The sequence below is a fragment of the Carettochelys insculpta genome, chromosome 22 (assembly GCF_033958435.1).
Source record: "Carettochelys insculpta isolate YL-2023 chromosome 22, ASM3395843v1, whole genome shotgun sequence".
NCBI lineage: Eukaryota > Metazoa > Chordata > Testudines > Carettochelyidae > Carettochelys > Carettochelys insculpta.
This window is the reverse complement of record NC_134158.1, coordinates 4,023,721-4,036,816: the sequence shown is the minus strand read 5'-3', so window position 1 is coordinate 4,036,816 and position 13,096 is coordinate 4,023,721. Positions and strand designations below refer to the sequence as shown.

The 13,096-nt window shown below is 60.0% G+C and overlaps 2 protein-coding genes and 1 long non-coding RNA gene across 4 annotated transcripts in view; 2 read left to right on the top strand and 1 right to left on the bottom strand.

The window, feature by feature from the left end:
* Nucleotides 1-13,096, bottom strand: part of LOC142024976 (uncharacterized) — a 169,847-nt gene that overhangs the window by 84,363 nt on the left and 72,388 nt on the right. The gene's annotated exons all lie outside the window — the stretch shown is intronic.
* LOC142024740 (uncharacterized) overlaps nucleotides 1-13,096 on the top strand; it is a 372,768-nt gene that overhangs the window by 314,454 nt on the left and 45,218 nt on the right. The window lies entirely within an intron of this gene.
* Nucleotides 4,997-13,038, top strand: LOC142024998 (uncharacterized). Of its 2 annotated transcripts, none has more exons than XR_012648560.1 (3): nucleotides 4,997-5,038; nucleotides 5,672-5,934; nucleotides 11,149-13,038. It is a non-coding gene; the product is annotated as an uncharacterized LOC142024998 (long non-coding RNA). The 2 variants fall into 2 exon arrangements; XR_012648561.1 differs by having other exon boundaries at nucleotides 5,016-5,038; nucleotides 5,746-5,934.

The window sequence follows — 13,096 nt, the reverse complement described above, 5'->3', positions numbered from 1 at the left end:
TCTTTTCCAAACTGAAAAGTCCCAGTCTCTCGAGCCTCTCCCCATATGGGACCCGTTCCAAGCCCCTAATCATCTTAGTCGCCCTTTTCTGAACCTTTTCTAATGCCAATATATCTTTTCTGAGGTGAGGAGACCACAGCTGCACGCAGTACTCAAGATGTGGGCGTACCATAGTTTTATATAGGGGAAGTATGATATCTTTTGTCTTATTATCGATCCCTTTTTTAATAATTCCTAACATCCTATTTGCCTTACTAACTGCTGCTGCACACTGCGTGGATGTCTTCAGAGAACTATCCACTATAAGTCCAAGATCCCTTTCCTCATCTGTCGTAGCTAAATTTGACCCCATCATGCACTTTAAAGACTAGCAAAATAATTTATTAGGTGAGCTTTGGTGGGACAGACCCACTTCTTCACACCATCAGACCACCGGACCGCAGAACCGGTGTCAACCACACACCTCGGCAGCAACCCCCTGCTCTCATCCACTGCCATCGTCCCTCCCTTAGCAATCACGCTGCTGGGGATTGCCCTGAGGCACAACCCTGTGATTTCAGCTCTGCAAGGCCCAAGCTGCTGCTCTGTGATTTCAGAGAGAGGCTGAAAGCAGCTACTTAACTCCACGGCAATTGGAGAGACTTGAACTGGTTTTCTCCTCCTCCTGGAGGTAACACGCTTCCAGTTCTCCTCCTTGTTTTGGGCAGCCTGCTGTACCTGCAGTATTATCTGTTGCCTTCTGTCCAGAAAGCCTTCACCTTCTCTGATGGACCTGAGGGTTGGGATTTGTGCCTCAAGTCCTTTCACCTTCTCTTCTAAAATGGCTCCCAGCTTACACTTGGGCCAGAGAAAATCCTTTCTATCATTCGGGAGGAAGACAAACACGGCACATGCCACGCAGGTCACAACACCAGAGCTCTCCCCAGCCACGTCACTCTCCATTTCTCCCTTGACAGAGATCCCTTATTTGTTTCTAGTGCCGCCTTGGAGGGCACAAGAGAAACCCCGTACAAGAAAGGTGAAAACAGGTATGTGGCTCCTCCCAAAGGCGAGCTGCCTGTGAGCTGCTCCTGTTCGCTGCTCCTCACAGGAGTCGCTGGGGCTGCCTTCTTTCGGGGCTGCTAGCTGGCTAGGCCCGGCTGAGTTGTGAATGAAAAGCCCCGGGCAGCGCGGAACAGCCCACGTCCTGTGTCCCTCTCCCCGTGGCCAGCCCGGCCCCTCTGCGCACCCCAGCGGCAGACGGCCGTGGAGAGGCAGCTGGTGGCGTGGGGGTTCCTGGCTGAACAAGAGCGCCTCCTGCTGGCACGGCTGGGAGAGCTGGCCCAGGAGATCGGGCCGAGGGGGAAGGAAAATGCCACCCGGCTGGGGGAGAAGATTTCCCGGGCTGGCGCCCTCAACACACAGCTGGAGGGGACGTGTCAGCAGCCGGTGCTGGAGCTGCTGCAGGTGAGAGGGCGCTGGACGTGCCCAGGGCCCTATTAAGGAGGGGACTGAGGTGCCTGAAGCTCCAGGCCCATAACAATTCAGACAGAATTTTTTCGAGAGACGTTTTGAAGCATATGCTCCAAAATCTGTGTTAGTCTGTAAGGGGCCACCAAGTCCTGGTGCCTTTGGCCTGGTGCACCTATGACACAGTCCTCACAGTCTTCAAAAAGCTTTTCCCGGAGGCAGTGCTTGAGGACAGTGTCGTGAGCGGGTGTGGCATAAACAACAACGCGTACAATCGAACGCAGACCTTTTTTACGCTGATGACATGGGACTGGCTCAGCCAGTTCCATACCAAGCCTCCTTCTAAATTCCTCGTAGCCATCGTCCTTCGCATCATCTTCAGTGGTTTGTATCGGTGTTGAGCAAAACCAAGGTGGATCCATTTCATCTTCGTTCTGACACAACGTCGTCCTGGGGTTTAGGGTCCTCAAGGAAGGCCTTGTCGAGCTCTGGAGAGATTCCCAGAAAGAAAATAATGTACGATCCTGTGGTCTTTTTAGGTTTTTACAAAATCCCATTACACGACCCCCCAACCTCGCTCATTCGTTTCTTACCTCTTTGGCTTCTTTTCCGTTCTCTTCGTCTGACTCCTTCAACCTGCGGCCGCCTTCCTCCGTAGGGGTGGACAAAGAGAGGCCGTCTACCTTGTCGGGCTGCCTCGAGAGCGGTTGGGTTTCGGGGTCGGGTTCCGGTGTATCCGTCAACAAGGGTTGGGCCAAAGGGCTCCCCTCGGCTACCGCCTCCCCCTCGCAGCTGTCGCGGATGCAGCGCTTTCTCCACGTGCGGCGGAGACCCGTCGGCACATGAACAACGTCCGAACTCTGGCAGGGGTGGTGAAAGTGTCCATCTTCCCGCTCAGCATTTGCACATTTCTGAAACACGCGCTCTTGGAAGAAGATGGCCTCTTTCTGGGGGTAGCGCTGTGCTCCGATTGGTGGAGGGGCGAGTCCTTCGAGGGGTCGCATGACACCCTTTCCTTCCGGTCTCACTTGACCCAGATGTACTCCTACCCCCGAAGGGAACGTCTTCCGGTGACAGGGGGCGGGCCTAAAGGAGTTGGGAAGGAACTTCTGGTGACAGGAAGGAGGGGCAAAAGGGTTAAGGGGGTGGGACTTCTGGTGAAAGGGATGGGCGGAGCTAAAAGGGCTGGGCTGGGGCTTCTGGTGAAAGGGGCGTGGCTAAAAGGAAAAGGGGCGTGGCTAAAGATTGATGGTAGATCCCTTATACTACTAGGACCCATCACCAGGCCTGATAGTTTTGGAGTTTTTTCAATCTATCCTGCCCCAGACCCTTGAAGGCCCTTCTGAAGGGTTAATCCCAGAGCCCTGGGTTTACCAGGCCAACGCTCTAACCACTGACCTCTCCCTCCTCACCACTGTTCCCCTCCAGCGGCAGAATAAAATGTCTATGTGCACCCAAGCCTGTGTGGCTGTGCGCCTGCAATAGAAACACAGGCGGCCAGCGCTGGGTGCTCTGCAAACCAGCTGAGTGGCCCTGAATCTTTCCTGGGCAGCCGCCCAAGCGCTCCGGGGTGGTCATAGAACTGGAAGAGACCTGGAGAGATCCTGGAGCGATTGTAATCCAGGCCCTCTATGGCAGCGCTCTCTGAAACGCTCCCACTTCCACGTGCAGGGCCAGGTGAGCAGGGAGGACTGCAGAGTCTCAGCGCAGGGGTGAGAGGATGGTGCCGGGCAGAGAGGTTCACATTCATTAGGAACTGGGGACACTTTTGGAGAAGCGGGAGGCTGTACGGGGGGGATGGGCCCCACCTACCCCAAAACGGAACCAGGCTGCTGGCACTGAACACTGAGATGTCGCAGAGCAGTTTTTAAGCGAAGGGCTGGGGGGAGCCGACGGGTGCAGAGGAGCGTGTGGATTGGACACAGGCATCTCTTACGGGAGGGTCGATAAATAGGGATTCTCTGTGTTCTACTCAGGAGGAGAGGGCTGAAGAAGATAAAACGGGTAAAATCAGATGAGAATCAATCGACTGGAAAAGGATCTAATCCATCTGGAACAGGCAGACAGATCAGAATCACAATCACAGAATCCGAGGGCCGGAGGGGACCTCAGGAGGTCGTCTAGTCCAGCCCCCTGCCTAAAGCAGGATCAACCCCCCCAGAGCGTCCCCTTTGGGTAGTTGAAGGCTGCTACCAAATCGCTCCCCAGTCTTCTCTTCAGGAAACTAAATAAACCCAAATCCCTCAGCTTCTCCTCATAGGTCATGTGCTCCAGCCCCTTCATCCCCCTCCTTCCCCAGAGGGCAAAGAAGCAGGTCTGGGTGTTCAAAGGGACATCAGTGCCTGAGTCCCACTGGGTGGATCTCCAGTGGGAGCACAGAGCTCCATGGCCAGAAATCCAGTTGGGTCGTGTCCCTTCCCTTGCAAGGGGCGGCCGGGGCGTGAGGGGCCTGCCAGGGCTGGAGAGCAGGCAGGGGCAGGTGGGAGACAGCGCTGCTTCCCCAGCTCAGCTCAAGCTACTCACCACTCCCTCCCTGTGCCTCAGTTTACCCTGAGGGGTTCCGTAGAGGCAAACCCGGCCCATGGGGTGCCTGTGCTGGGGAAGGCAGCTCTTGTCGTCTGTCACAGGCCTCGGGGAGCTGAGGCAGGCGACATTTTGACACACGTTGGCCGGTCAAGGGGAAGTCTCCCCCTCACTTGCTCTGAGGCAGCTTGTCGGAGCTGTGGGGCAGCCCAATGGGCTGCAGTAACCCCCATGCTCCTTGGTGTATCTCGAGTACGCTCACGATAGTGGCATGAAGCCCCTCTCGGTGAATTATCCGGACTGCCCCGCTCCCCGGGTTGCTGGGAACGTGTCCTCACTCACCAAGGGAAACCGAGGCGCAGAGTGACAGGGAAGTGAGGGAGAGCAGGCCAGAGCTCAAACCACTCGACCCCACTGCCCTCCCAGAGCTGAGAAGAGAACCCAGGAGTCCTGGTGCCCAGCCCTGCCCCTGCTTCAACTGCGAGATCTCCCTCTGCTCCTGCAATAATGTACCCATTAGATGTCACCCTCCTTTGGGAGATGGAAATAGACACCCCGCCCCTCCCAACCCCGCTGCACTGCCCCTCGCCCCACCCCCATCCTAAAGCCAGCCTCTGAACCAGGCACCCATTTCACAGCCCCACACACTGAGCGGGTGTGTAGCGGGTGTGACAGTGTCACACCGACGGGCGGGACGGGGCGGGGCGCTGCGGGGGGAGGGGCAGGACACCGCACACACCCGCTGCAGGGCCGGGCCGGGCGCGGGTGACAACAGCCCTGTCCCGCCCTCTGAGCGCGCGGGGGGGGGCGGGGCTCCCGCACGGGGCCGCGCACGCGGGGGGGCGGGGCTCACCCCCTGGGGACTGTCCCCCCCCGTGGGGCTGTCGGGGGCACTGACCCCCCCGCAGCGCTTTGTCACGTGCGCGCCGAGCAGGCAGCGGACGCCACAGCCCCGGCAGGGTCAGTCCGCGCAGCAGCTCCCGCGGCGCTCACTGCGCATGCGCGGTACGGGGGGCGGGGCACAGCCCGAGCTGCGCGGGGGTGTTTCGTACAGCCCCGCCCGGCGGTGAGTGTCGGGGTCCCGGGCCGGGGGAGGGGGAGCCCCGCATAGAGCCGGGGGGGGGGGGACGGGACAAGTTATGGGGGGGTCGCTCACCCCGTGGGGGGGGACACGGAGCCGGGGTAATGGGGGGGCGCTCGGTTCCCCCGGGGCTCAGGTCGGGCCCAGCGGGGGGAGGGGGGTGTGGTCCGGCCGCGGGCGCCCTCTGCGGGGGGGGGCGGTTCTGTCCCGTCTCCTGGGCGCGAAACGCTCCTGCCTTGGTGGCGGGGGGGGGGGGGTGTCACGTGCTCCAGCTGCTCCTGAGCCGCGGCGGCGGGAAGCGGCGCTTCTCCTCCCCGGGGGCCCGAGCTGGGACGCACCGGCTGCGGGCACGTGCCGGGGGGGCGGGGCGCGGGGAGAGACGGTCCCGCGGGGCGGGGGGTTCGCACACAGCGGGGTCTCTCGCGGCTCTGTGAGCCGGTGCCCAGGTGCCAGCTAAAGGTCTGGGGGGGCAAAGGGGGGGGGCGATGCCGCCCCAGCAGCTGCGCTGAGCAGCCAGGGCAGGCGGGGTTCTTTGGTTTGCGCTTAGTTCGGGCACAGCAGCAAGAGGAAAATTACAATTATTAGAGGCCTTAACAGTTACTTTGTATTTATACACAGATGGAAACAATATAACTCAGACAAGTGATCGAAGTACCACAATTGTGAATTTTTGTTTATAACTTTTCTAACAGTTAATAGGAAACCGCTGGCAGCGATTTTACAACAGAAGCGGCTGCCCCGTGTTAAAGGGGGTTTTAAACTAACCGCTCACTTTATGAATGAAACCAAGATGGCCGCCGAGTGAGTGACAGGAGAATGATTTTTCTCGTGGTTACTCATATTTGCAGAAGGTCGTTGCTGACCGCAGGTCGCCAGTTCAGGTAAGGCGAGGACCCCCTGGGGTTTGGTAGGCAAGATAAATTTTCTACAGTTCTACGTAAAAGATAGCGGAGGATCGCAGGGGTAAAGATCAAAGGGGTAAACGCGTTTTAAAGATAAGGTCAGGGCTTCCCGCGGGCTGAGTGACAGGCTTATGGTGTTAGGAGTTTATAGCCCAAAAACAGCTCGTACTCGCGGTTTTTAAAGGGGAAACAACACAATTTAACTTAAGAAAAGTTTTAGACAAATTCGCTAGCTTAAACTAATACAAGTAATGTGTACCCAAGAAAGGCAAGTTGGAGGTGTGATTTTCACCCCTGCCTCTTAGACCTGGTGGAACCAGAGTCTTTCCCTCAATTCCTATAGGAAAGAAGTGCAATACAGGTGTAATTCTTACCCCTGCCTCCTAGATCCAGTGTGACCCACATTCTCTCAATCCCTCGGGACGAAGTAGCTACGAACCAGGCATCCCCAGTCTCGGGAGTTAGTTCCAGACCTGGCCAGCAGCTGTAGGTGATTGAAACTCAAAGGGGGGGTGGTTTGCTAAGCCCCTTTATACCCCTTCTGGCACGTAGGCTTCTTCCTGGTGTCAAGTGGCCAATTGGGAGGAGAGTGTTTGAACCCCAGGTTTCCCAGGGAAGATGCAAGGCTCAATTTGCACCTGTGAATTGTGGACAATTGGGCACCTTTGGAGGTGATGGGCGGGGTTCCCCAATCTTCCTCCTGAAGTGATCAAGGCTGGGGAAGTGATCAAGGCGCGTCAATTACTGAGATCAGCCAGAAGGGCGGCCATTAGCTAGCCCATCCACTGTCTCGTTTTTGTGTATAGCAGAGAGGCTGGGCGAGACAGCACACCTGTGTTCCCAGGACATCAAAGGCCGCCTGCCTCCCCTGCTTATTTCTCTCTCTGTCTCTCCCAGTGGAGGGGGGGGGGAGAAGAGGAAGAAAAGGCCAAATAGGGGGTTCATGTCTGGCTACACCTCCCAGAGCTGAGAAGAGAACCCAGGTGTCCTGGTGCCCAGCCCTGACCCTGCTTCAACTGCTAGATCTCCCTCTGCTCCTACAATAATGTACCCATTAGATGTCACCCTCCTTTGAGAGATGGAAATAGAACCCCGCCCCTCCCAACCCCGCTGCAGTGCCCCTCGCCCCCCCCCATCCTAAAGCCAGCCTCTGAACCAGGCACCCATTTCACAGCCCCACACACTGAGCCCTGCACGGCCCTTCCTGCGCAGCCCCGCCCCCTGGTCACTCACTCATGGGCACAGGACACGTGGCAGTGCCGGAGCGCTCCCCGCAGGCAGCGGCTGGGTCCCAGCCCAGCCCGGCCCAGGTGCAGCGCAGGGCGGCGGTGGCAGCGGGACGGGCAGCGCCGTTGTGGCCGCGCCCCCCGGCCCTGGTGCTGTGCGGTGCGGCCCGGGGGAGGCGGCGCTGGGCGCCCCGGGGCTGCACGGGGAACACGTGACGTGCACGTGGCGGGTGTGTAGCGGGTGTGACAGTGTCACACCGACGGGCGGGGCGGGGGGAGGGGCAGGACACCGCACACACCCGCTGCAGGGCCGGGCCGGGCGCGGGTGACAACAGCCTTGTCCCGCCCTCTGAGCGCGCGGGGGGGCGGGGCTCACCCCCTGGGGACTGTCCCTCCGTGGGGCTCTCGGGGGCACTGACCCGCCCCCTCCCCCCTGCAGCGCTTTGTCACGTGCGCGCCGAGCGGACAGCGGCCGCCACAGCCCCGGCAGGGTCAGTCCGGGCAGCGGCTCTCGCCGCGCTCACTGCGCATGCGCTGTACGGGGGGGGCGGGGCACAGCCCGAGCTTCTGGACCCCGCCAGCCCCCCCTCCCCCGCGGTACGTGTGTTACTGGAGAGACATTATCGCCCCGTTCTGGAGAGGGACGCAGCCGAGCTGGGTTTTGTATTAAAATCCGGCACCTTAACACAGGGGTTAAATCGTGATGGGAACTTTCCGCGTCACTCTCGGGGCTCGTCTGCGAACTTGGCTCAGTCCAACTCTTGACCTCCCCCCCCGCCCCTCCGCTCTCTGATTTGCTCCCCTCGATCGTTTGTTTCTGATTTGTGCGCCTTGATTTCTGTGTCCGGTTCTCTGGGCCTTAAATCTTGAGTCTGCTCCGGTCCGGCTCTGGGCGGGAGAAGTGGGTCTGTCCCACGAAAGCTCGTCACCTCATAAACCATTTTGCGAGTCTTGAAAGTGCCACTTGACCGCGTTTTGTTTTGATAGTGTAGAGACTGGCGGGGCTTCCTCCCTGTTACTATCCAACGCTTAACGCGTGACCGAGTCCAGCACTGGCGGGGGGTGTTGGTTATTGCCGGGGGGTGAATTCCTCCGCTCTGAGGGGGTGTGCGCGGGCTCCCCCCAAGCCCCTGGGAGGGGGGGTATTAAATGCCGAAGGGCTGGCGGGGCGGGGGGGGGTGTCTGTTGTGTAATGCTGACACCTACTGGCCGCCACCAGCATTGCAGCAGGACGATGAAGGGGGCAGTGCAGCCCCCCAGATGCGGCTCAGGCGACGTTCAGGCTGCAGCTGAAGCTAGAAATAATGTATGTAATTTGCGCAATGTGCAAATGAACCTCCCCAGTCCGGCACCCTCGGGCCCTGACCGGTGCCAGACGAAAGAATTTGCAGGACCACAGGAGGTCGATATTGCCCAGCTGCATTCCCAGCACTCCCACTGCTCACTTGGTGGTTCCCTGTTGGGTTCACTCCCTCTGGGACACCTGGTGCTGCCCACGGTGGGCGGAGGGGACACTGGCTGGCTGGGGAGGCGGGAGCTGTTTCCTGCCTCCCCCAGAGCCTGTCTCAGAGGTGAGCAAACCCTTCACCTCGGCCCCACGTTCTGTCCCACCCATGAGCCGCCCCTCCCCCACCCGTCTCATGTCCCCAACCGCTGGGAGTTTCTGCCCGTGGGGGGGTGAAGCCCGTGGGGCCGGTGCAGGGAACAGGGACCCCCAGTACAAACACTGCAGGTCAGTCCAGCCCTGTGAGCGCCCAGCCTGGCCCAGCCCCAGAGTCCAGCCTTTGGAACGGGACCGAGACCCAGCGGCAGACCCTGCCCCCCCTTCCCGGGTGTGTGCAGCCCCGGTCTCGGCTCCTCGGGGCGGGGGAGAGCCGCTGCCCGCGGCCTCCCGTCGCAGCTCACAGAGCCGGACGAGACTCGGGAGGTCCCAGGGTCCCGGCCCGGCCCTCTCGGCGGGGCGCAGCCCCAGCCCGGGCAGATCTGTGTGTGATCTCTGGGCCCCAGGCCCGCAGGGTCGGAGCTCACAGCCCGGGGGGCAGCAGGCGTGCGCCGACCGCTGGGAGCCGCAGGAGGGAACGAACCCGGCACCCGGGGGCTAAAGCCCGGGGCTGTTCCAGGAGCCACAGGCCGCTGGCGCCCCCGCCCTCGGCCCGGCTGCAGAGCGGAGACTCCGCTCCCCGGTCACTGCGGGTCACGCACGTCCGTGTCCAGCCCAAAGCGGGGGGGGGGGCTTTCGCTGGACCCGCTGTGGGCGGCAGGGCCAAGCGGGGCAGGTCCCGGCGCTTTGCCGCAGGACGCGGCGCTCCCGGCAAGTCTCCCCCCGGCAGAAGCCGGGCCAATAAACGACGCGTCCCTCCGTCCGTCCCCCTTGTCTCTCAGCTGCCGCCCGTGGCACCGCCCCGGCTACAGCGACACCGGGCACAGCCCTGCGGTCGGCAGCGGGGCCGGGGCGGGGCCGGACACTGGTGCAGGCTGAGTCCTTTACTGCGCTGTTAGCCTGCCGCGCCCGGCAGAGCTACGGGCTCTGCCCCTTTAAGGGATTTGGCGCGCTGTATGCTAATATCACAGGGTCATCGCCAACCTCCCGCCCGCGGGGAAGTTCATTCATTTCAACAGCGGCTGCAGGAGAGCTATCGGGGTCTCGTCCAATCCGGGAGCACTATGCTAATACGGCCACGCCCCTGCAGGGAGTCAGCTGCCGCCTGGCTTTTTCGCGCGTTTTCTTGCCCTGGCAATGGGAAAAGAGGAGCGTGTGAATGGGGCGTTCGGGGTCCCCCTTCGGCTACGGGACAGACACGGGGAGGTGGAGCTGGGACCTGACTTGCAAGGGGCGCTGCGGCCCGGGAGTGCCTGGATGAGGTGGGCTGTGATCTTCCTACACCGCAGTGTCCTGGGAAACTGAGTCCCGCCCTCTGGTCTGCAGTGCGGGGAGGGTGTTCCGGCGATCCCAGCCTTAGGGCAGCGCTGGGCTTATTTTTACCCACAGACCCACCCACCCACGCAGGCTGAAGGGCCTGGCAGTGCCTGTGAACTAGGTGGTGTTTCCTGTTTAATGTGGTGCCCAGAGTTGTGCACAATTTGTCCTTTGAATGTTTTTATTTACTACAAACCGAGGTTTGGATTAAGATTTGCTCCCTTGACGCCTCACGTCCACCAGGGAGCAGAGGGTGACCCCTGTGCAGCGCACCCCCCAAGGGCAGTGGAGTCAGGGCAGTGGCTTCTACAGCTGTTCCTCAGCAGTCTTGGCTAGCAGTCGCCTGGCTGGTAGCAGCAAAGTTGAGGGGTTCAGTGTGCGGGAGGGGCTGCGGGCTGGGGCAGAGGGTGGGATGCAGGGGTGGGTGGGTGGAGAAAGGGACGAGGAACCTCCTCGAAAAGCCCTGCCCAGAATAACGGCTCCTGCAGCAGTTTGGTCTCTGTGGTGGGACTTTGGGTTGGGAATATTAGCGAGAAAATGAGACGGGGTAAGTGATTGGTCCATGCAGCCCTTTGCAGCCTGCAATGTGGTGTTTGAAGCTTCAAAAGCGTCTCACAAAACTGGGTGACTGGGGCACAAATGGCAAATGAAATTCAGTGTTGATCAATGTAAAGTGATGCACAGAGGAAAACATCATCCCACCAGACCTGTTGGGGTGGGGGGGTGTAAATCAGCTGCTGCCACTCTAGAGAGAGTGCTTGGAGCCATTGTGGATAATGAGCAAGTCTCTGTTCTGAGGTGGGATTGATCAGGTGCTGGGGGGAGTTACCCAGTGTTTGGAGCTCACACACTGTTTGCTGTTTAGAGATGAGTTGCTCGTTTTCAGGCTTTTAGATGTTCAGCATTTACTGGAAATAATCAAGAGGGGTTTTTTTTATTTTTTTAACATTGCAATTATCGCGTGGGAGCCACAAAGAACGTCGTTAAAGAGCCGCAGGGTGCAGACCCCCACCTCCGACTGTTTTGTTTTGTGTTTTCATTTCTTTTCAGGTTTGCGTCCGTGGGAAGAGCAGACTGGAATTGTGATCTCAGAAGAAGCGACGCAGAAACATCTGCCTGGATCTGCAGATCCTCAGGGAATGATTGTGAGCCGGGGGAGCTGCCCTGCGCATCGCAATGGAGGGTTGAGCCCACGGCCTGTTGTTCCGGAGGCCTCCCATGGAGAGCTCCAGGAAAGGCCCCCGCGTGTGGCAGGAAGGGAAGAGCGCAGTGGGCACAGCTCCTGCACTTCCCACTCAAGAAAAGACGTCAGCTCTTTGCCATCTGCACCCCCTGCCTCTTGGGAAGCAGGTGACCCAACGGCCCTGGAGTGACTTCCGTGAACCCTGCAACGCAGGGGAGGAGCTGGGAGGAGAAGTGGCCCAGGAAGGGTGAAGAGCTTGTGTTTCCCTGGGGTCCTTTCCTACCCTGGCAGAGGGAGGACCCCTGCTGGCGCGGGGCCTGCGCAAAGCTTAACAGAATTGACTGTGCAGCCGCTGAGGGGAAGCTGAGGAACGGGTCCGCCGGATGCCAGGCCAGGTGAGGGCCCCCTAGAGAACCAGGCTTTGGCCATTTGCGGCTGTTTGGGTTGTTCTGATGCCCAGTTCCGTGCTGCTTTGGATGGTTGTGGCGGTTTTGTTACCAAGAACTCTTCGCAGCATCCAGTTCTGATTTCATCCGCGGTTATTCAGGTTTATCCCACAGTGTCCTCCTGGCACCTGAGTGCTGCCCTCTCAGTGGAGCGATTCGCATCGGTCACATGTGGGTCTGTCTCAGCGTGTTGTGTGAGGCGGTCTCTGAGTGGGGATGTTCATGTGGCCCTGTGTGATGGAGTGGGGGATACCTGTGTGTGTGTGAGTGACTCACAGAGGGTGTGGGGCTCCTGCTGAGGGTAACCCTGACGACCAGGTAACACCTTTGTACTGCAGACAAAGGAGGAGGTGGAGCCTGAGGGGTTTGAATTGGAACTGGGAGTTGGAAGCAGTTAGTCTGGGCTGAGGGAGAGAGAAACAAAGGAGGGGGCAAGGCCCCAGCTCTGGGGGCCCCTCGGGGCCTCCTCTCCCCAACATGGATGGGACTGGCTGTCTCTGCCGGCTGTACTGACTCCTCTGTACGATGCTGTGTCCTGTCGGCTAATAAACCTGCTGTTTTCCTGCTAAGTGAGAAACTCTCCTGCCTGCGGACGGGGTGCAGAGCTTGGGGGACCCCAGATCCCCATCACACCCTGCTAAGCCTCACCTGAAAGGGTTATGAGTAACAGGTAGGGGTGGAGCAGCCTCCTGCCTGCCGCAGGCCCGGGCGCTCCAGCCAGGCCAGAGTAGCTCCCATCTGTGGTGGCCCTGGGAGTGGGGGGGAGGGGGAACGTGGCTGGAAAGGTTTCTCTCTGGCAGACTGGGGCTGCTGCAGCCCAGCGGGAGCATCCCTGCGCTGTGGAGCGCCTGAGCGAGGCCGCTGCTGATGGGGGCTCCTCTGTCTGCTCTGGGGTGCCCCCCACTTGCAGCAGTGCCACGGGCAAGGAAGCTCCAGCTGGGCTGCAGCAGCTCCTGTCCATGGCAGTGGGGCTGCTCCAGCCGGGCGAGGTTGGAGGGGCCCCCCAGCTGCCTCTGCACCCATTGAGCAGTGAGCTTGTGTTTCACTGGGGAGCTAATGAAAGGTGATTTTACATCCCTGTCTCTGAGAGAGTCTCTGCGTAAATCCGGCTATTTCCCTTTGTCTCCCTTCCCCTCCCCCGAAGGACACCTGCCCGTTCAGTGCTCTGGGCTGGGTGCTTCCAGCTGGGGTGTGGGCATTTTCCATGTCAATCGCCAGGCCCCCCAGGTCTCTCCGGGAGTCTCTGACACATGTGGCTTCTCCGCAGTAAAAGCTCTCCTTGAAGTACAGCAGCAACTGCAGGACTGCTGGGGTGTGGGGGGTGTTTGGGAGGGAGGGCAGGAAGTGCAAGAGGAGTGGGGGAGGGGAG